The following is a 23661-nucleotide window of genomic DNA, read 5'->3' as shown; positions in this document are numbered from 1 at the left end:
AGTCTGTAAGCTCTCATTTGAGTTTTGTAAATAAAAGACTGACTTCTTCTCCTTGAATGAGGATCTACCCTTGCAATTTTATCACCACCTTACTAAATATTTATTTCTAGTGGTATCCTCCTTTAGCTATAAACATAGACATTCTAATCTCAAATTCTGAGGCAAAATGGATGTTCTACCACTTGTTATGGTTACACCAAATATATATTTTTAAAGGGATATACATTTCAAATCTTATGCTGCAAGCAGAGCTTTTTAGGCTAGGAAGAGGATCACAATGACAGTACTATCACCCATTTCTGGAAAAGTGGTTGTGGTCCAAACAACCACTCTCTCTGCTCTGTGTTAAAATAAGGATATTAGTTTGAAGCCCTGTAAGTGATGGGTTTGGTCACAAACAAAACCACACATTAGCTCTGTTGGAAAAAATATGAGAGTGTCAGGCCAGATGAGCTTGAATCGATCTCAGATCAGGCTGAGGTTCAGATGGAGCAAGTAAATGCTATGGTATGACTGACTGAAAGGTAACTGCATGTAAAATAGACCACAGCTGGTGTTTTCACCATGGAGTGCTTGCTCACTCTGTTGAGTGATGCTACTAAAAGTTACTGCAACCTGACACACAGTGAAAATGCTTTTTAAAGTCTGAAAAAACCATTTCCATCCTTTGTGGTATATCTCAGGTTTACACCCTGAATTCTATGATCTGGAATTCAGTTATAGCAAAGATTAGCCAAAAGCATGGATACTTACAACATGTTAAGCTATGAAGGCCATATTTGTGCAATACAAATAATGTCTACAATTACTGCAATTAAAAATAGAAGCTTGAGGCAGAAGCGCTTTAAAAATATTTGCAGACTTATCAAAAGTCTTTCTGTGCTCCTATTCCCAGAGTACCTGGGCACCTCAGCACCTCAAAATCTCTAATGTGCTTGTTCTAAAAGATAAAAGTACTGCTCTGTTTTTGTTTTGGAGAAGGAAATCTAAGGCAGAGAGTGATTAAAATGATCTGTTCAGAGTCAGGTAAGAAATCCATGATAGGAAAGGGAATTTAACCTAAAGCTGGCACACACATTCTTTTTCTCCTGAGGCCTATTTTTCCTGGAAAGCTCTGGGGGAATCACAGTTGTTTTAAGACCCCTGAAGGAGGTGGTCCCACACCTTACCCACTCCTGTTGTTTCTCCCACAGAGGCACCTGCAGGGCAATGGAGAGAAGCAGAGCAATGTGGTGGCCCAGCTGAAAGCTAACAGCAAAGCCCATTGTAGTTCCAGTTGCAGCAATTCCCTTCTCCAGCCCTTGGCATGGCTGCAGGGCTGCTAGTGCCAGCAGAGAGGAAAGAGAAGGAAGGTGTGAGCTGAAACACAGGAGAGGAGGGAATGGTTCCTGTCAGCAACAGCCCAGCTTTAATGCGCATGAAGCAATCATGAAACTGCAGCTCGGACTGCACCTTTCCAAAGAAAATTGAATCATTAGTAATTCTGACTTGAAATAAAAAAATCTAATCATAGCTGGACCAGCTGCTGAGGTGGCAAATATGGGGAGAAATCTCTGTTTTATTCCTTCCAGTACTGCAAAGGGGAATTGAGGGGCTTGGGAGTAGAAAAGACCTTGAGTCACCTTGATGTTGACTCCTTCCCTGAAAAGAGGGGCAGCAGGACTTGAGGCCATCATTTAACACCTCCCCCCTGCTATGTAGGTTGACAAGAGATTTATTTAACATCACAATATTAGTCCATGACCAAACTATCACCTTCAACTCTCTCATAGCAGCATGCAAGCTTCTTAATATCTATTCTCTTACCTGAAAAGCAATCAGGAGGAGAGATGAATGTTTATATTTATGTTTTTACTTAACTTTCTTCATTGCCACTCTCCTCTTCCTGCCTCCCTTTTATGCTCCAACTAATGTCTCTCTCAGCATGCCATTGTCAATAGTAATTTAAATTACACATCAGACCATGTGAGCAGCTCACATGTTATCAGTTAATATGAATGGAAACTCCAAGGACACTGGTGCACAGCAGTCTCTACCAATGTGGGTTGCAGAGCACTGTTTTTGAAGGGGCTGTACCCTTCTGTTGCTGTGAGGAGACAGATGCCTGCCACTGAAAAACTCTGGACTGGGCATAACTCTGGGCAAAACTCTGGACTGAATTTAATTAACCAGATAACCTGTACTACATCTACTGTGAATGGATCTCCCAGTACCACTGTTAACACTGTAGAGCAGTTCTTCATGGGAGAAGGAGCAGCCCTCGGTAAAGATGAAATGGTGCAAGAGGAGACACAACCTCTGCCCCTTTTATGTTGTGGGTAGGAGGCAGAGAGTCCTAACTGCTTCTCAACAAGCCTAATCAATGAAGTAGAGAACATGCCACTGTCAATGGGTATTTGTCATATTGTGCAGCAAATCCTCAATGAATACTTATATTAAAAAAGGCCTTGATAAAAAAAAATTGACCCGAGACAGGTGGTTAACAATGACGATCATCAACATGAAAACTAAGGTGTAGGCTGAGAATTTGAATCCTCAGGATTCAAATTTAACTACATTGAAAAATATCTGGAGTAACTGTTGGACAAGAACTTAGATATGGAATTGAATTTTCAATTAAAAACAAGGTTGAAAAAACCCCAGCATTTTAACTTTGCTGATTAGTGTTCAGTGCTTATTTATCTCAAGCTGGTCAGAGAAGATTTGGCTGGGATTTGAAGTGGAAGTTTCATAGATACACAGCCCTTTAGTATGTGTCCAAATATTTCACTTCCTCTTCCTTTGGAGTGTGTATAGATAATGGCACTTGGGCTGATTCTGACTGCACATAAAAATGAGATTTCCTTCAGCATGTACTTTGCTTTTAAAAGGATTACCTCCCACTTTTTTTTCCCATTTTTCTAGACCTCAGCAGTGCAAGAAACTCTGATGATCTTATAGAAACAATAAGACAAACCATGAGGAGGGTTATTTACTGCAGCACTTGTAATAACTGCTTTTTGACTAAGGTAAAGCATGTGACACCTAAAATCAGCAAGAATATCTTGCAGAAGTACCTACAAGCCTAATCCACAAATTCTCTCTGCATGTACATAGTCATTATTTCACTACTTTAGTTTTTTTCTTTTAAAAGTCTCTTTCTCTCTTTTCTTCAAGCAGTAAAGAACTAAAGAACTCACGATCTCATGCTAACAACTTTTAGCCCAAGGAATATAATCTGCTTTTATATTTTATCAAGATAAATTCCAGACATAATTTGTTTTCCCAGACCCAACTCTTGGCCTGTATTTCTCACAACCACCCAATAAAAATAAATTAAAATGTCACCCAACCAAATTAATATCTGACATTGCTCATAGCTGACGTTGTTCAGAGACCCCTTTTGCATCCACAGGAGACAGCCATGACTTTCTCATTGCTGCTCCCTGACCAGTTCTATGCAGCCCATGTAGCATCTGAAGCATTGCTTTCTTATGTTGCTGTAGACGAATGATAAAGAAATTGGGTGTGTGGACATTCCCAGTTTGTAACCAGAATCTATCCTATCTTATAACAAGAGTCATTATAATACAGACTGTTAGTATCCAAGATTACAGCTTATTTCCATGCCATGGTGAAGGAGAACAGAGATCTGAGGTTGAAGGTCAGAGCCTTTAAAGAATGAAGAAGTGTCTCCTGCAGGTGCTTGGTTTATAATTGCCCAGGACAGAGCTGCTGCTTTTATGAGGATTGTTGTCATAGTAAAGTTCCCATGAAAAACAGGGTGATTTTTTTTGGTTTTTTTTTTGTTTTTTTTTTTTTTTTTTTTTTTTTTTTGTTTTTTTTTTTTTTTTGTTGGTTAGATTTTTTTGTCCTGGCATCTGTTCACTGTCAGTGGACGCCCACAGCTGTAGCCAGGAGTATGCCTTCACTTCTGGCCTCTGATGTGAACAGCTTTTGCTCCGGCCCTGGAGAGCTGCTGGGCAGACAAAGCAGTAGGGAGCAGGCAGCACCCCAGGTGATAAAATGTCCAGTTTCCATTCTGATGTATGGGAAATTTTAAAAGCTTTGATGTCTGAAGGCATATGCACTCCAGCAGAGAAAACTTCACATCTCATCTCTCCCTAGCCAAGAGTAGATCTTTTCTATTATATCACAAGCAGCCTGACAATACAACACATAAAAATTGCAGCTATCACCATATCAGATCATGAACCAGCTTTCTTGAATGTTGTTATTAAAGCGATTCTTAAGTGAGATAAAAAATTGGTAGCTTAATAAGTCTCTTTAGAAGTATGCTAAGTATACCCAAAAAAAGGCTCAATGCAATTAATTTGACTAAACAATTCAGAAGAAAATATATTAATGTGAAAAGTATAATGGAGGAATTACTGCATGAATTCTCTAATTGCCTAGATTCTAAAACACATAAGGGTATCAGGGACCTGGCAGGCACCAGAATCCATAATTTCCACTATCATATGTTTCTGCAGTAGAAAGTAGAATTAAGTAAACACATTCTTTGCTATTTAATTAAATGAATGTACACTCTTCTAGATAATAGTCTTGATAGTGAACTAGAAAGCACAGCTCTGTTCACACACTCAGCTAAGAAAATGCAACCATTTCGTCCAGGGAATGTACTGTGGAACTTGATCCCCTTGGTACCGAGCAGGTAGAATATGCTTACAGAGCCACCCCACATTCATCCAGCAGTGGAGGCAGAATATGTCCTCTCATTTATGCTTCACCTCACTGTTCTTTGCTCGTGCATGGGGAAGTTGGAGTTTGAACTGACCTGGTCAGAAGATGCCCAGTTCTGCGCAGGGACAGTGGTACTGTGAGACTGAGCATGCTGGAGCTTTGGCTTAGAAAGCCTGGTTGTTTCACTGGATCTGGGCAGTTAGGGAGAGGAAGTAAAAGAAGTCAAGGAGAATTAATAAAAACAGGGGGATATCTGAAAAGCTCTTGCAGTAAACATCTGCCTGGAGTTGAGCATTCTATAGGCTGCAACTCTGTAACAGTGTTGTGGTCACACACACAAAGAAATAAAAAACTGTCTGCAGTCCTAGGCGTATACATTTTTACAGTTTCATACCCCTGTTTCCTTTGCACTTTTACAAGCAAAGAATGAGCAGATACCACAGATCAGCAGCTGCACAGTAACCTGTAACCTTTTATGCTCTGGTAGCTGATCTGGGCATGAAGTTTCTCCATCCAATTTCAAGTCGTGTTAGAACCCCTGGGGAGAAGAGAAAGCAGATAGTGATGTGAGCATTTTAGCTCTGTACATCCAGTGCTATGCTGGCTTGCTTTTTGGAACACCAGCAGAAGGAGAGAAGCAGCAGCTATTGGAGGTTGCAATGGCAGGAGAGGCAACGTATGCAGCAAGCTCCTATCCAAACAGTTGCTGCTAAACCATGGGGATCCACAGACAGACTTGATGACCTGTGTTGGCTTTCAGGCTTCATAAAACTGCCTGCTGCAACCAAGAATTTTAAATCTGGTTGCATAACATTACATGTTAATGGATATAGGATGGTTTTTGGAAGCTGTGTCCTCTCCCATGAAGATGGAAACTTGGGCCTTACGGACCACTTGGAAGAAATCAGACTTCAAAAAATAGCATAAATGTGGCTCTATTAGCCGTGCAAACAGCTGTGATAAGCTGGGCCTTGGTCCAATAATCCTGATCATGTTTTGTTTTGTTGTTTTTTTTTTTAAGTACAAAATACATTTGCATCACTGACTTGAGTGGTCCTGGTTACTATGTTGATTGTTTATTGGTTCTACTTACTTGCAAACAAAGAAAAGTGAGGAGAGCAGCAAAATGGTCAGAAGTGGGATAGCTGCAGGAACAGAAAGGGTCATGGTCCAGCTGTTGAAAGCTGTCAGTGCAAGTGCCAGCAAAGAGGCCAAAACAGATATGTAAAGGAAGACAAGGAGGTTGCAGGTAAGCAGCTAAAGACAATTTCTCTACCAGCTTCAGGGAAAGGAAGATCCTGTTCATCCAGCTAACTAAAGGTGGAAAAAAATAATCCTGAATACATTTACCAACTGATGAAGGCCCAGAGGAAGCAGATGGCCAGAAACTGTGTGACTTCACAGCAGATGCAAGCTTTATTGATCAAATTATCACTCTTGGCAACTGATGGGAGGGGAGTAATAAAAATGGGTTAAACTTTTGGAGGAAAACAACTGGCTTGAGTGGATATAATATAGAGGGTGTGGATATGTGGAGTTTCAGGTAACTGTAATTATAAAAGGTGCGTGTTAAGACTCCTGTAGTGAAGTAAGAAATGTCAAGCAATTGGGCAAGTCCAAGTTTGATTTAGGAGTACAGGTGTTGGAATCACACTCATTTTCAATCATGAAGATGAATGTTGCTGTGAGATGCCTTGGAGGGCATAATTTTGAAAGATACATAGCAAAGCTTTTCAGTAAATATAAATTATATGTGATTACTGGCAAGTTTGTCTAATTTAATGAAAGTATTTTTTGCCATGTTGGAAAATTGGTTTTGTAGACTTGAACTTAAAACTAGTTGCAAGAAGATGAGATGGCTGCATCTTGGAGAAGAAAGAATACATACTGTGCTGACATGTAATGTAGGGGAAGTTACAGAGAGGTCTAGTCCTACATGTAGTTATATCCACATCAGCATCAGTTAGTTCAGCATCAGTGGTTCAGTAAAGATGAATTAAAACAGTCATGTACCTTAGTCAGAAATACTGCACAGTAGGTGATGAGATTATGGATCAATAAGGATAATACATCTACAATCCATATGGGCTTTTTTTTTTCAAATTTATTATTACTTCATGGACTAAGAACAGTTCCAGTAAATTAGATAAAATCATGAAAAAGACTGGAGACAGCTCTTTCAAATATTGCAGTTAGAAATAGAAAACATTTTACAATATCAGAGACTGAGTTAGGAAATCAAGGCAGAGGACTGACTTTAATTAAAAAGATTAAAATTATGGTGATACACCAAGCCATACCAATACATAAGGAAAAAAAAAAGCATTCAGGGCCTAAAAGCTAGTATCACCCCTGAACTGGAAAGACCAGCAATGACATAGTGTTCCCCAGATCTAGAAGGACACACTAGAAAGCCAGAGAAGAAAAGGACCATTTATCAATTTTGGGTTATAATTAAAATGCCTATGTTTTCTACAGCCCTAAAATTTATCAATTTGGCTACAGGAATAGTCATTAACAATCATCACCATAGAAAATTTTTAAAAATGCCCCACAAATTCAGAAGTTTTTTCAAACAAAGGAGTCAATGCAGATTCACTTATCTATATATTTAGCACATGTGCACATACAACACACGTATCTGCACAGTAAGAAGAGAGAACAGATAAATCAAATACACAGAAACTGCAGAAATATGATGTGCTTGCCAAGACTCAGACACAAGTCTTCACAGGAGTCTGTTTGTAAGCTGATTCATATTTGAATAATTGAAATTATATCTAATGGAAATTAAATATATACAATAAAATAAATGTGTGTATTCATCTTTATGACAGAAGTATTAATAATACAAAGATACAATATTGAGATTGTCTAGGAAAACATCTTGTCCTAGAAAATGTAAGAGCTTTGTGTTCAAAGGATTTAGAAAATAAACTCCCTTTCTGTGGAGCCCTGCCCATTGGGATTTGGCATAAGAAAGAAAAGAGAATTTCTAAGAAATATCAGGTTTTCTTTGCTGGTGTATTTTTTACTTTGTTCTGAATGGAAGCAACTTGAGCTCAAAAGGTAAATTTCATTGACTGTAGATTTTACTAAGTGTGACTTTAGCAGAGAAAGCAAAAGAAATCGAAGGACGTACTATATATGACTGCATTTTACAGTCCCTTTCTTCTTCTTCTTTTGATAAGCACTTAACAGAAATCTATTCAGTGAAAGCTGCCAATTCTTATTTTTACCATATGTACAGATTGAGGATGTCAGAGGAAATGTGTATGGCAAATTAGGGTGAACTCTGTGGCCTGAATGTTAAATGAGAGGGCAAATTATGCAGGGTTTGTCTACCATTTTAGTGCTCTCATTTGTGATGTCTTTGGGCAGGGCACCTTTATAAGACTATCCTGAAGATATTATCATAATGGAATGTTTTGCATAATGGAAAACACAGTCACCTCAGATCTTCTTTTGCATGACAAACCCTTGATTAGAAAAATAATAGGATGGAAATGGAATTTGTGTTTATACAGGCAGGCATCAGAGCCAAGAGGAATGGAAGCTGACCTCAATACACTGGAGAACTGTCATAGGCAGATGCAAAACCTCTCTCTATACAGTAAATTTAGCCTGGAAATAGACTGAGAAAAAAGCGAGAGTCATATAAAAGTCTTCTTACAGTAAAAAGTTCCTTATTCATGAGAAAAGTATCTGTGATATGCAAAGGATATTACATATTTTTAAATGACTCATAGCTCTTGTTATACTGTAAGGTCCACGTTACACCCCTGTGAAAACAAGAATGTTTTGATATTTGACAAAATTGTAAATGTTTTAAATTTTCTATTACACATCTGATTTAGCTTTGGCAATTTACAGTCTTTAGGTCCATTGATGTACAGTTAGAAAATGGAATTAATATCCGTCCTTAAATCAGCATAGCCAACCATGTACATAATTAGGAACTGGATTATTATTTTCAGCATAGAATACAGCCATGCTCCTGTCCTGTACTCATTTGAATTAATGCACACATCTGCATATGTGTTTATAGGATTGCTGCTGATGTGCACATGCCATTGGACACATAAACCTGCTGGTTTTATTCAGTCAGTACTAATTACAAAGTTTATTCTGCAAACAAAAACATAGAAAAAAGTCTCAAAAGTGTACAATAATTTGGAAGACTCTGTACCTTCAGGGAAATTGTAAAATCAAAACGTAGATTTTACTAACTCTTTCCTTACTATGTAAGAATGTAATGTGCTGGATTTAACTTATGTTCCACTTAGAAGACAACATTATTTCATTACTGTCAGTGATCCTGGGAGCACAAAACTGTATTGTTCTCTGCCAAGATCACATTGCATACAGGTTGAAGTGGATTTTGGGTGATAAGAATTCCAACACAGCTGGTTTACAGAAGACCCCAGTTAAACTGCTTTAAACACCTAGTCTAAAATACAGTACCTGGGAAGATAGTGTTGTGATAGTGGGAGTTCTACCTGCTGGGACAGTGTAAGTGCTAATTGCAAATGTGCTCATGCTTATTTCTATGTCTGCCCTGAATTAAAGAACATTGGCCAGTCCTGATATTTGATATAGCCTGAGAAGGGAATCAGTATATTGCTTTGAGGCACCTCACCTCTGTGTGATAAGGATAAAATCTTAGCCTGTCTTTGATTTTCTGATAGCCATTTCCTCTCTGTCTTCCTCACTGTGATTTGTTGAGATGATCTTAATCTGATCCAAAGGCTCTGAACCACCCAGAACTGCCATTAAAAGCAGCAAGGATGGGTATACCCAGCATCTCTCAGGATCAAGCTTATCATTTTTAGCTGTAAATATCTGTATGACTAGAGTTACATGTGTCAGCTTTAAGATAATGTCATGATTTCATTGTGGTCAAATATCTGGAAAAAGGAAAGCATGGCTGATCTCTGCACAGTGTCTGTTCACGTTTATTATCTTAATAGTAAACTCACAGCTGATTGCAGTTTGGCCCTTATCAGTTCTTCCTTCTAGCAACATACTAAATCATTTCAGCTTGTTCAGGAACAGATCAATCTTAAGACAGAACTTTACAGAGAACTGACAGATAATACCAACCTTTATTTTTCAGCAAAAGTAATTTTTGATGTAAAAAATGATGCGCAAGTGGCCACAACATTCAATACACATGTATGAACAATGGCTAATGAAATACAGGAATTCAGCTTTTCAATGCCTGAAGAAGCAGATTTAATACCTGGGTTTAGTACTGCAGATTTCTTCACTTGGTTTAGAGTGAGCTGTAAATAGGCTGGTTGATTAGAAGACTAAAAAGATAACCCAATTTAATGATCATACATAACATGCCTACCAGAATCCTCTACCTGAATAGCGCAATAGTTGCTTTTTTTGAGGAATACTTTGCAATGTATTAGAGAATGAATCACCCCTTTTCTTCCACAGCAAGAGCATGCCAATCAGACAAAACCCTGCTAGCAGTCTGACCCCAGAAGTAGATGTTCCCAAATGCTGCTTAATTCACCTTTACTAAAGTGCTAGCAGTAAGTCCTGCATTGAGGCTGCATATTTAAGGTCTGTATTTGTTACCCCGCTCTGCTTTCCATTAATTGATTACTGACTCAAAGCCGCACTTAATCCATTATGACAATAGTTACATTTGTAAAAAAAACATTCTGAAGTAAGATTCTGAGCTGTAGTAGAGTCTGTTCAGCCCATGCTCTGAGACAGCTAGAGCATGCCCCCGGGATTATTCCCATAAAACAAACCAAAGCCAGACTCTGTAATAACACCACTTGCAAATGCAGCAGTCATTTTTTCTATCTCCCCACTTCCAGTAAGCTCATCCTGAATGCCTTTTAGCCAGCCTCAATTTTGGTGTCTCCTCTATCTAAACCAGTGAGAAACACACAAACAAATCCCGTAAGGAAGGGCAGGAAGTTATGAGAGCTGTTACATGGTTATTGTTACTAGGGAAACCACCGCCTTAGTATTCATGTGTTCAGCAGATCTGTCTGGCTGTGTCTTGGAGTCCCAGGCATATGATGAAATAAATGGCAACGAGGAAAATAAACCCAAACCAGCACAGAATACACTATAAGAGTCTGTGACACTTAAAATTAAAATCTTGTTTTGGTAAAAGAAGTCTAAGCAGAAATATCTCCCATAATATGCTTTTATAACAATGGGGTGTGTGTTTGGAAGAGTATGCTATATTCTATTCCTCTTTTCCTGAACATTAATAAAATATCTGTAAAAGCAATCAGTACTGATAGTCTAGAGTTAAAATGCTAATCCCAAGCAGCTACATTTTTTGGCTGCTGACCTTAGCTCCAATTTCATGAGCAGTATCTATATCCAAGCAAAGGATAAGTAGAGCTAGTACTTTTCTTTGAAAACCAGACTGTAGTGTTGGGACTCATCTCTAAGAACAGACTGTCTATGCTCCTACTTTATGGGACAATTTTCTTGTTTGTTAGCTTTTTTAAGATGCAGCTTGTTTCTGAGTTCAGTCACAAAAGTGTGTGACTTACAAAACAATCAGTAGAAACATCTCTAGCAGTAGCCATGCCTCTTAACGTTCCCTGTATCCTTTTTTAGCATAATTTAAACAAGCAGCAACTTTCCCAGATTCAGTCAGAAACTGGGGCTGAAAGGGCTCTCAAGAAATCAGCTGTGCTGAGCAGGTTGTCTGATATCTGGTTTATAGACAGATATTCACTACTAGTTCCTTAATTTCCACAGTGATAGGGATTCAACAGATTTCATCCTCAGTAGGAATTGCCCAGCTGATTAATCGATTTTGTCTCTTATCCATCTTGCTGAAAATCTCAGCTGAGTGATAAAGCCTGAAGAGGATACACACACCTTCCCTAGAGCACTCCCAGCCTCAGGCTGTCCATTCCAGTGCTGGCTGCATTGCAAAATCAGCTCAGTATTACTGCTCTCCCTGATGGACTCCAGGCACATAGCTGATTTGCTCATTCATCAGAGGTTCAGGCACTGCAGAAAGTTATTGTTCCTGAGGATCTTGATAACCCCAAGCTCACCCAGAAACAAGCATCTCAGTAGGTTAGTTCTTACTTTAGAGTGGAATGAATTGCAGTGGGGAGATACAGTGTGCACCATAACTGAGTATTGCAAAGTTCACTTGCTGCTAGGGAAGGACTTCTCTAAACAGAGATTTCAGAAGACAATATACATGTACAAATGTGACAGAGTTACAGGCAAGACTGCAGGAAGGATAGCGGCATCTGGTTTTCTGAAGAAATGGAGGTGAGGAAAGCAGCAGAGAATGAAGTGACAGTACTTTATTGTGCAGTAACCCTCTGATAATAAAGCACAAATGATTAACAACTATTTGGGCCTTGTTGAAGCAGGCCCGCAAACAGGGTTATGCAAAACAACCCACAAACCTAGATAAAAGCTAACACAGTAGATGGATAAAAAAAGAGATCTTTTTGACTCTACAAAAATAACTATTATTAAAGATACACAAGTGTTTAAAGGCTTGCTTCCTTTTTTTTTTTTTTTTTTTTTGTTTTTTCCAGTTCTATTTATACATCTTGGGGCTAACTATAGCAAAAATACTTCTGCTTTACAACAGATAGAGAAAAACAAAAAGCCAGGACTGTGAGATTTAGAAATATCCCTGCCACGAAGACCTGCAACACAGGAGAATGGGAATATCAAAGTACAAAATTAGAGTTCAAATACACATGGGTGGCAGCTCATTTTCCTCTCAGCATGTTTGTGTCTTTGCGTGATCTCCAGACTGATCCCTAGTCTACAGTATGATATGGGCTTGTGCTATCCACAGGGTGACCATATAAAACAGATAATTAGAGACCACTAAGAAGACACTTTGGCAATTAGAAATATCCAGCAGAAACCAACAGAAAGATTCTGCTCATTAAGTATATCCACTGATGGCACTAAATAAAGAGGCACATGTGAGCTACAGCTGGGAAATACAGGGAACTAGAGATCATGCAGAAAAAAGCTGTTGGAGAATTACAAACAACTCTCACTGATGTCCCAAATTAAAAATTGTCCAAAAAATATGACATTCCAGGTTTCTTTCATGAGCACAGCACTACAGGAAGAAGTTGATACAGTTCAGATATCTGGATGTAAAGGACAAGGAGAATGTCCAAGCCAAGCAGTGCGTTCAGCAGGGCTAGGTATGGAATTTGGCTCTGAGGTACAGGCATGCTCTAGTTAGTTTGCTATGGCTCCTCCTGGCAATTTTACTTAGGCTGCTGTCTCATGGGGCAGTAAGAAGGCATTCACTGTCCCCTGACAGGCCCTCACCTTCACTCAGGATGCACTTTGGTTGGACACTGTTAAGAGCTAGAAGACTACTTAGAGGAGATATTTCTATGGGCTTTCTTTCCTCAGATAGTGGCAGCCAGGTTTGGGGTTGGAGGACTTGAGAATTTTTGTGCTGCAAATTAAGGCCATTTTGATGAGGCAGGAGACAGCCATGATGCACACTAAACCCTGGAAAATGTTGAGTGCTTTCCACACCCAAGTGGGCTTGGTCTCTTGAGACTCCCATGCAGTGGATAGCTGAGTTCTTGGGGGCATTCATAGGAGCATAGCTGCCTTGCTTGTGGATCTCCATGTGGCAAAGCTACCCCACACAAGGAAGCTGCCTTTTCACTTCCAGAGAAACCTACAGTGATAGAGGAATAGCTAAAAACAGACAGTGACACATGGAGGGCCTACATGTGGGGTGGTTCAGAAAAAGTGGAACCATTGGGAGAGAGGCAGAAAACCTGCTCATTTGTTGGATGAGGAGTGCAGGCAGCAGAGCTGGAAACACCTCCTGTGGTTCTCTGAAGCTGCAGCTGTGGCTGTGAGAGAGGGCAAGGGCCAAATCACCCCTCTCTCTTGTGCTTTGAGATATGCAAGTTGGAAAAGCAGACAGACACCCTCCTCCCAGCTGAGTTCACCCTTTCAGTGAAAGCTTTAAATAAGAAGCCAGGTTTGCAGGAGAGAAGAGGATGGGGATCCACAGGGTAGCCCAAATTTACATGTAAAAATCCTCCAGCAGGATGTGACATCTAAGTGTGGGTAGAGAGCACCAAGGTAAAGCAAGCTGTACAGTTTCATTGTTCATGCTCAAAATGTCCCCAAGATGTGTATTCATAAGACCTATATTTTGAAGATGAAGATCTGCCTCTGGCCAGCTCTACTTCCAGTATTCTGAGGAGCAGTGCACAGCAGCTAAGAAGTCCAGCTAATGGATATTGATAGTTGCAGGCTGCTGTTCGATCACAGGATGGCTTGCCTGCGACAGGCCAGGAGGGAAAGCAAGGCTGATGACAGCATTTTCAGCCAGGAACTGCCCAGAAGTCAAACCTGTCAAAAAGCCATTTACACACTCCAAGTGAAAGCAAAGTAGCCACAGCTTTTAGTAACACTGCTCAGAAATCGATTGCTACATTTTCCACAGATTATAGAGCGAATGAAATGTTTACTAGAGTAGAATGTATATATAGACAACAGCTGTTAGATGAGGGTTTTGGAAAGGGCTTTAGAGGCTCAGGTGTTTCTCATGGAAACCACTTCTTTGGGAAAGTGAGTGCAACTGCATGGCTAGTATGTCCACCCATCCCTGTGGAGCAGGCTGTGACTCAGAGAGGGAGCAGCTATCTTAAATGCTCCCAAAGCAGAATACAAGGAGGGTGAACTAACAGCAGAGCTGAAGCCAGAGCTAAGCACAGACTGTGCAAGGAATCACTTAGTCACAGAAAAATGCAAACACTTGTCAAGTCAAGTCAAATTTAGTCAGCAGTTTCACCTGAAATAAAATGTAGAAAGGATTATTTGGTGGTTTTGCAATAGTTTTTTGCTTTGACTTTTCATGCAAGACTTACAAACTGTCTTGAAATCAATTTCTGAAACAATAGAACATGGGAAAAGAGTGCCATGTGCCACACCAACTACATCTTGTGAGACTGGAGGTCTGGAGGTGGATATTTACTCCTTTTCCTTCCTTATTAAAAACTGGGTCTTAGAATCATGGACCTCCTACCTCCTTCACAATGATACTGATTCTAGGTGAGACAAGTTCAATTTTTTTGCCCTGAAGACACTTGAAAGCAGAGAATGGAAAATTCAGATAAGTACCCTAGACAGCAGCCCAGACCATAATCATCACCCATTTTCTTAATCAGTGAATGTTCATGAGTTACATGAAGTTGGACACATCAGCATTCAAGAGAGGCTCCCTTTGTATCTCTACAGCCACACTGAATTTTCTTCATCACAGTTACCAATGCCTTCAAGTGGCCGAGAGCTCTACATCTCTCAGAACACTGGGAGCAGGGCTGGGTTGGTGGTGGAGGAGGGACACAAGGCAGTGCACACCACCACAGCTTCTGCTGTTTTACCTGTCCCACCCCATGGTGCACAGGTTGCTCAGCAGCCTTGAATCCAGCAGAGCTACTTTCTCAGGCAACATCAATTGCAGAAATTTCACTTGATCTGCCTGTGTGGCATGATTTGGACAGCCTGGCAGCTAGGACATTTTTTTGTGAGGGGAAAACCTGGGGATTATGGAGCAGTTGGAGTCTCTTACCTAAAAAGTCAAAGTTCACACCACTGAATGCAGCAGGGGATATGCCCTCCTCAATTTTGTGGATATTGTTCCAGTCAGCCTGAATGAGTTTATTTTTACATTGCTTTGATGCTCTTTAGAGATGTCCCAGATCAATATGAAATACTTATTCAACATGTAAAAAAGCCTTCCTTATCTGACAGTCTGAAAAATTCTGGTTTCATGTATATCCAACAGTATTTTTCCCTTTTTCTTTAAAACATTGTCAGCACAGTTTTTCTCCAAATAGGACCAGTTATTCATGCAGGTTTAGTTAAAATAAGAAGTATTGCTAGTTCTTCGCTGAGAACATTAGTCCGGTTCCTCAGCATTTCTAGTTCCAAAAGCTGTTGCCCAGAGTAAAACTGCTGCCCAGTTGTATTGGGTCTGACAGTGCTGTGCTTTGTATCAGTAGCCAGCGAGGTGTTGATGAGCACTCTTTGGCTACTGCAGAGCAGTGCTGGCACAGCATCTGTGCTGCCTCTCCAACAATCTGCCTCCTAGAGTGGGCTGGGAGCAGGCAAGAAATTGGAAAGGGACACAGCCAGGACAGCTGACCCCAACTGACCAAAGGGATATTCCATACCATTTGGCATCTGCTCACAATAAAAGCCAAGAGAAAGGGCAGGCATTTGTCAATACAATGTTTGTCTTCCAGAAGAGCTGCTAGGCACACTGAAGTCCTGCTTCCTGGGAAGTGTCTGAACACTGATGAGAAATAGAGAATAAATCTTGTTTTCCTTTGCATCTCTGCATGGCCTTTGTTTTTGCTTTATTAAACTGCCTTTAACTTGACCCATGATTTTTTTCCATCTAATTTTCTCCGTCCCAGTGCTGCTGAGGAGGGGAGTGATAGAACAGTGTGATGGGCAACTGGCATCTATTGAATGCCATCCCACCAGTCCTTTTTAACAACCAACATGGGGCACACTCTTTGCAGTAAACTCTGCACCTTCACTGCATTTAAGGGCCAAATTCTGTTTAAGCTCCCATTTCAGTAGGATCAGAATTGGTTGAAAGCACTCCATTTTCTTTCTCTCAGATTCCCATAGTTCCAGGTTTGGAGATGGAGGCAGGCAGCATGTTAGGCCCTTATACCCAAAGCATGCTAAGCCTCTTTATACCCAAAGGGAGACTTCAGCAAACCGAGATTAGCATGCCAGGAAGCACCCTGCAGACCTGCCTGTTTTTTTTCCTTACACCAGAAATAATCTTTTTCACTTGCCATCAAGCTGAATAGTATTTAGTCCACTGATGCTCTAAGTTTTCCTGCAAAGTTTGGAAGTGATGAAACACAGAATTTGCAATATCCCACAGTCCCAGAGCATTGGATCTGAGTTTAGGTATGGGTGCCTTTGTAGGTGGATTCTCAAGGACAAACATCATATTGAGGCTGCTACTGCAAATGTTTCTAAGTAGGAGCAGAATGTAACTGGAGCATCTGAAAAAAAGCCCCACTCTTTTTCAGTATAAAAATACAAGAAAATATGTGTGCACAATTGCCTCATTCCTTAGAGTGTTATGCACATAATCAAAGGAGAATCACTATGGACTGTGGCACGGAGGAATAGTGTGCTCTGCCTTTATGAATGAAGCACATACAGATGAGCAAGTACCATTTCCATGGGTAAAGACTTTTCAAGGATAAATAGATGGCATCTTCTCTGTAGTAAAACAAGAATCAGCCTATTCTCACAGCCAGTGTTCAACATTATACTTAAGAGCAGTATTAGACTAAAAAGCACCTAATTTAACTTGAGCTGATTTAAAATGCATCTTGGTTTGTCTCAGCTCTTGTCTAATCCTTTTGTTTGAGATGTTCTACATTAGTCAGACAGTTTTGATTCATGTGCTAACAATCCCCCTTAAGGCAGGTAATTCCACCACCTGCAAAGTGGCATTCCAGTTCACACAGACAAAAGTCAGTAAACTTTAAATCCCAGAGCCCCTAAACTTATTTTGCATAAATTGCCCTCACAGGAGGAGAGGGGAGATCTATTTATATGCATCTCCTGTATCAACTTAGAATTTAATTTTTTCAGAACAGTGGGAATGCTGATTAGAGACAAATCACAGCAGAAAGCAAAGGCTGCAACCAATTTTGAGTACAAACAAAATAAAATGTGAATGACTTCACTTTAACCTCTATGTCCTACTTCAGTGTTTTTTCCATTAAAGGTTTCTTAGCACAACAATTAACAGAATGGAGATATATTTTTGTTAAATAATGACCTCCTACAGATGGCATTTTTTTTTCCTTTGGTACTGAAGTTACACATTACACTCCTGTAATGAGAACAGGTTTTAAGCCTAGTAGCTGTTGATTCTGCCAAAACAACAAATGGAACCTTTATGCTAATGAAAGTTAAGATTTTAATCTTTCCACTATGATGCAGTTTCTATCCTCAGAAGATCTTGAGATAGTATGATGTTTCAAATGATGTAACACCAAGCATAAAGAAGAGTTTGGATTCCTTTTTTTTTGAACTGCAGTACTTAGACAATCACATTCCTTTTTCCCAGAAATGCATATATCTGTATTCATAGCAGATAAAAAAACCTGTCATCACCTCAAGGTAAACAAAGAGAACTGTGAAACAATGGTACCAATAAAATCTGAAAATATGTTGAAAGAGAAAAAAATGTAAATTTTTCCGTTGGTAAACCGTGTAGTTGTGGCAACTTATATAATTAACAAATTATAAGGCTATCAAGCTTGGCTTCCTACTTGCATAAGCCATCAACATTCACAAAATGGAATACAGACACAGCTCCAATTTGTGTTTAAACTGCTGTGTCTATCTCAGCAAGCCATCCTGGACAAAGTCCTAATGCTACTGAAATCAATGCAAAAAGACAAAAAAAGATATTATTTCAGGGTTTCCAGGATTCAAACAGATTTCAAACCAGATTAAAACCAGATCTCCCCTGCCTAAATGGTAGGATGAGCTATGAAGTCATTATTTTCCTAGTGGTAGTCCGAATTTACCACGTGACTCCTCCTACCAGTGTAGCTTGTTATTCCCTCTTGGCAGGTTTCATTGCTAATGATGATCAGTAATTCATTCTATCATGGCAAAATGTTTTCTAGAAACTCTTCATTCCAAACTAAAAGCAAAACCATGAACATGGAAATATGGTGTCTAAACTGAAATACTGAAATATCTGGAGATGGCAGTTTGGAGAGTTTCATGACATAAGCTCGTGGAGTCTGAAACCAAAATAGTCAATGATTTCTGGCATCTGCAGTGTCCCATAGCTGCACACACTAGAGAATTGCATCGGCTCCTGGCTCTGTGGCAAAAACCCAAAAATCCCTGAGGTCTCCAGCCCCACAGTCATTCAAACGGAATCCTGTCACTGGGCTGAGAAACCTGAGATCCTGGCAATCCACAGATGAAGCAAATTAATTGAAAGATAAGTCTTTTTCTCCTGATAAGATGCTGAATAACCTTGCCTTGTTAAGAAAACTTCCAACCAGCTCTAATCAAACAGTCCCAGATTAAGAAAAGCAATTAAATTGAATGAAGGTGCAGGGAGAGCTCTGGGGGATTTGTGTAAGTGCTGCAGGACACTTTAAAAAAAAAAGTGTGTATGCTGCTACAACCCTGATTTCTTTGTTGGGACAGTGTAGTACTAAGATATGAAAGAAAAATACTTAGTGTAGATTTCCCCATTTCCCCCTTGCATCACATTCTGCAGATTGGAACAGTACCGGCTGATCATCTGTTAATCAGTTGTTTATGTGATTACTACCAGAGAACAAGAGAGTTCTTATGTGTGAAAATAAACCAGGCAGAAATTCAAGAGAGATTAAACAACACATTTTCTTTCTCTCTTTGTAGTAAATGTCCACGTTAAAAATTAAAAAAAAAAAAAAAAAAAAAAAAAAAAAAAAAAAAAGGAAAAAAAAAATCCACCTAAGGCCATTTTCTCTAACTCAGGCTCCAGAGATATCTTTAAAGAACTTGGTTGCATTTTTTTCTCTTTCTGTATTGAAGAAATTAATAAAAGATCAGCATCTGGGGCAAGTATGAGTACTGTGTTTTACTAATGACAAACTCCAGTTCCATCTCCAGGTATTCACACGCCAGTCCAAAGCCCAGTAGCTGCATGGATCTATCTGAAGGCAGATTAGGGATTTAAGGCAATACAGTACACAAGATTGAAGGTGTTGCACATGAACTGATGGATGGAGCAGTGTTCTCAGATGTGCTAAGATGGTGGAACAGGCTGCACAGAAAAGCTAGAGCTGCCCCATCCCTGAAAGTGTTCGAGACCAAGATCGATGGGGCTTTGAGCCACCTGGTCTAGTGGAAGAAGCCCCTGCCCAAGGCCAGAGGATGATGTCCAAGGCCATTTCCAACCTAGGCATTCTATGATGCCGTGAAACCCTGGAGGTGGCCGCGTTTGGAAGGCTATGGGAAAGAGGCGAGGTCGGGGTTGGGGTCCCCCGTGGCCCCAGGATGCCGGCGGGCAGAAGCAGTGCTGAGGGCCAGGCTGTGGCCGCTTGGGACGCCGTGAGGGGACCGAAGGGCCTGGCTTGTCCCAGCACTCTGCACCCATCCTGCCCGACAGCCCGGAGCCGCGGCTGAGAGCGGGGAGGAGACCATTCGTAGCGGCATTTCCTACAACCTCCGGAAAATCTCAGTGACAAGCCTGACCCTCCCCAATCCCGCCTCTCATGGCAGCACGGCTGCTCCGTCGCGCCAAAGCCAGCGGCGGCCGCACCCTGCCCAGCTCGGCATTCAGTGCTCCTCCCGCTCCACAGCGGACACTCCGGAGCAGTTTTTCCCTCGCGTTGGCGCGAGTTGCTCGTTTCCCAGCGGGCGCAGACACAGCCGACCCTTCCCGGCCCTGTTCCCGGCCCTTCCCGCCCTGCGCGGGCGGTCCTGGCACGTGGGGGTCCCCGGTGCTCCCTCGGCCGCCGTGCGGAACCGGGCAGCGGCAGGACGGAGCTTCACCTCTGTGGGACTGCCCACGAACGGTGCTTCGGGCTGTGGCCCTGTCCTCCCACCAGCCCTCCCCATGTCTGCGGCGCCTGTGGGGAACGAAAGCTTGTCTGAGCACACCAGGCACCTCAGTGGTGTCAGCACCTGAATGTGCTCCTTGTTCCTTCCTGGCACTCCCTCCTACCAGACAGATTTCTGCAGTCAAAACATTTCGGTGCAAAGCAGCTCAGCAGCTTGAGTTGCAGGTGCGGGAATCACCGGGCCCAGTGTTTGGAAGGGTGCTGTGGTTTCTCACCATGAAGTTCCTGTAGAGCTAACACGACCAGTGGGGGAAGGTGCTGGGAGATCCCACAGAGTGAGCCACCGATGGTTTGGTTGTTTTTTAGACACAGCACTGACAAGGAGCAGGGGACACACTTACTTTGGCTTCAGTCTCATCAGGCCTTCAGTAAGAGCTGATGTTATTCCCAGGCCCCGGCTCCTTTCTTCCCCGGGTTAAAGTGGTGATTGTCAGCCCACCTGGCACTGCTGCCAAACGGGTTTGTCACGAGCATTCTCTCCCAAAAACTGAGTATTGTTTACTTCGGCAGTGCTGTCATAGGGAACCCTGCTGGCTAACACTGCAGAAACACCCTGGGGTGTTCAAAGCTCTGTGTTATTACAGGTGGTGAATGTATAGTACACTTCCTCATATTTAGGGGCTTGTAAGGGCTCATCTGAAACCCTCTGAGATTTTCCTCTTTCCTTTGATCAATTGGTTGTCCTAAATCTAAACTGCAAGTGCTTGGGGAAAGGATATCCAAATGACTGTTTCTCAGGTATGGGTCATAAAAGAAAGGCCCAGCTAGCAGTAGGGTGAACATGTTGCAAATTTCTAAAACAAGGGCATTTTCTAAAACACCGGAACTTAACGTGTGACCATATCCTAACCACTGCCAGGTTCATGACCTTGCCCCCAGGTGGCACACATATCCGTCTCATGCCTTCTCTCCTACTTTTTCCACCTCTAGTCCTGATGCACCAACAGATGTATCCAAGAACAGAAGAGCTTGGAAGAATGGCTGAAGCTATGGAGCAGCAAATCCTCATTCTGCTCACTCGCTGCTGTCTCTGGACTGGCAGAAGAGAGGGGTACCTCTGGCCACTAAAGGAGCTGCTCTCAAAATTGCAGGTTCCTGCTATTCCACGTTAGTCACTCCGTGTACATGAGTGCAAACTAAACAGCCAGCAGTGAAAACACGTACATTGCCCAGATGCAAACAGGCATTTCTGGAGAGAACCTAGTGGATGTGGGAGACCAGAAGTGCAGCTCTTCCATGATTCACATCCCCACCAAGGAGGCAGTTGTGTTCCAAATTACCCTGTGTGGGGTTGCTGTAGAGTACAACCTTCCATGAAGAAACTAATTTCTCCTTTGCTGTCTATATTGTGTGTTACGGGAAAAAAAAATAAAAGAGCTTATAGAAGAACATCTGATATGGTCTCTGAAAGTTGTGTCTCCTGATGCAGACAAGTAGCAGTTCATGTTTACAGTATTTCCCAGCGAATGCTGGTACATGCAGTTTCTCCTGCTCCACACTGTCGTGATGCTGGGAATTTGATCAATGAACAACTCTTCACAGTCCTGTTAGAGCACAACACTTTGGCATGTCTTTGGAGCTGTTTGTACTGTGAAACAGGACTTGATTTGAACACAGAAATTACACTTTGTTGTTGCAAGAAACTGTTCTAAAAAAGTATCTTCAATGTTCAGTCTTCACCAAACACCAAGTTAAATACTCTTTCAGGTGTTTTTGCCCATGCAGTTTGGAAAATAAAAAAACCGAATCTGTAGTTGTGTTTTGGGGTGTGGTTTTTTTCTTCTACAAAAATATGGATCTTTACATCTGTATGGTATATTCCAGAGCTGTGTATACAGTTCATTTCTTTGAGGCATGAATATCTCTGAGCTCCTCAGGTGAAAGCTGGGAACAAATTTAAAATTAGCTGGATTGTAAGATACTACACCCTTGTGATGTCTACACTATAGTCCTAATTCTAGTTGAAAGATGAGGTTGAAATGTTTCTATGATATTATAAATCTCTTTAGGCTTCAAGACTTTACTGGGATATACAGCGCTGCAATATCTGGTATAACACTTAGAGCTGTTATGTCTTTTTTGTGAATCACCATATGGGTCTGTGAAAAATTAATTTTAAAATGTTTGATTTTAATTTAGCTGTTCTTTCAAGGTAGTACAGCCCCAGCAATCACTAGTGGGTCCTGTGGGAAACAAGAGAAAGGGGGAAAAATAAAAGGAACATTTCTGGAATCACTTTCTTTTGCCCAACTCGGTATCAGTGGGCAGAAGCATTAACGAAGGGGCTGCAGGACTGCTCTCAGCTATTATTGTGCCTGGCTCGCTCTCAGCATGACTCACTGCAGACAATATATAACACCACTCGCAAGGGAAATGAACAGTAAATACTTGGCCCTGGATATTTTTTTTTAACTCTCTTCAGTTGGTTTGTTTTTTTTTTTTTTTTTCTCTGATTTGTATCCCTTTATCCTCGCTCATGTGCTATATAAGCCTCTCAAATCTAATGTCCATAACACCACCCCCCACTGGTAGCAGCAAGCCCTTCCACTGCTGTAGGGTTTACTTTGCAGAGGTTTACAAGAAGAGGCATTATTGAGAAACTGTATGTGTTAACCCAGTGGCACAGTGTTGCTCCAACACCTTCCCTCTGTTTTTCCTTTTCTTGGGGGAGGGGTGGCTGCTATTCTAGCTAAATGCATCTCTTGCTTTGACATAGCAGCCAGGCTAACTTAGGAAGAAAACCTTGCGGCTAAACAGGCTAGGAGTGCAGCCAAGGGGGTCAGGAGACAGCTTTAAGGATTATACTACATAATTAAAGGCTGACTCTGAACATGCTTCCTGGTACCCTGTGTTCAAACATACAAACCTTTTTAGGTAATAATTCTTGGTCCTCATTTGTATCAGAGGGATTTGTAGGTTAAAGTTGCCATACAGGTAATGAGTCAGGATTACAAATTATTCATCTACACTATAAAAAGGCAACACCTTCCTAAACCTGTCCTAGCCAGTGAGAATGGAGGGTAAAATATAAATAGATGAACATGCATGTGTTTTCTTTGTTTGTTTTTGTGCAGTGCCCTCTGGGTGCAGCTGATGTCATTCTGCAGTAACTTTCTAGATTGAAAATGAGGATTCTTCTCCTGAAGTGCTCTGTGATCAGAATGGGGCTAGAACATTCTTCTACTGGATAAAACCTGAGACACTGAAGACCCACATTCAAGCTTATATTGTGCTAGTTCCAAGGAAGACCCTTTTATCTTCAAATATTTCTAATCAGCTGGAGCCAGGACTATAATCTAGGCCTTCCATTATTCATATTCTAGGCTTGCACTGCTGC

This window comes from Vidua macroura, chromosome 1, assembly GCF_024509145.1.
Source record: "Vidua macroura isolate BioBank_ID:100142 chromosome 1, ASM2450914v1, whole genome shotgun sequence".
In the NCBI taxonomy this organism is placed as follows: Eukaryota; Metazoa; Chordata; class Aves; order Passeriformes; family Viduidae; genus Vidua; species Vidua macroura.
This window is presented reverse-complemented; position numbering follows the sequence as displayed.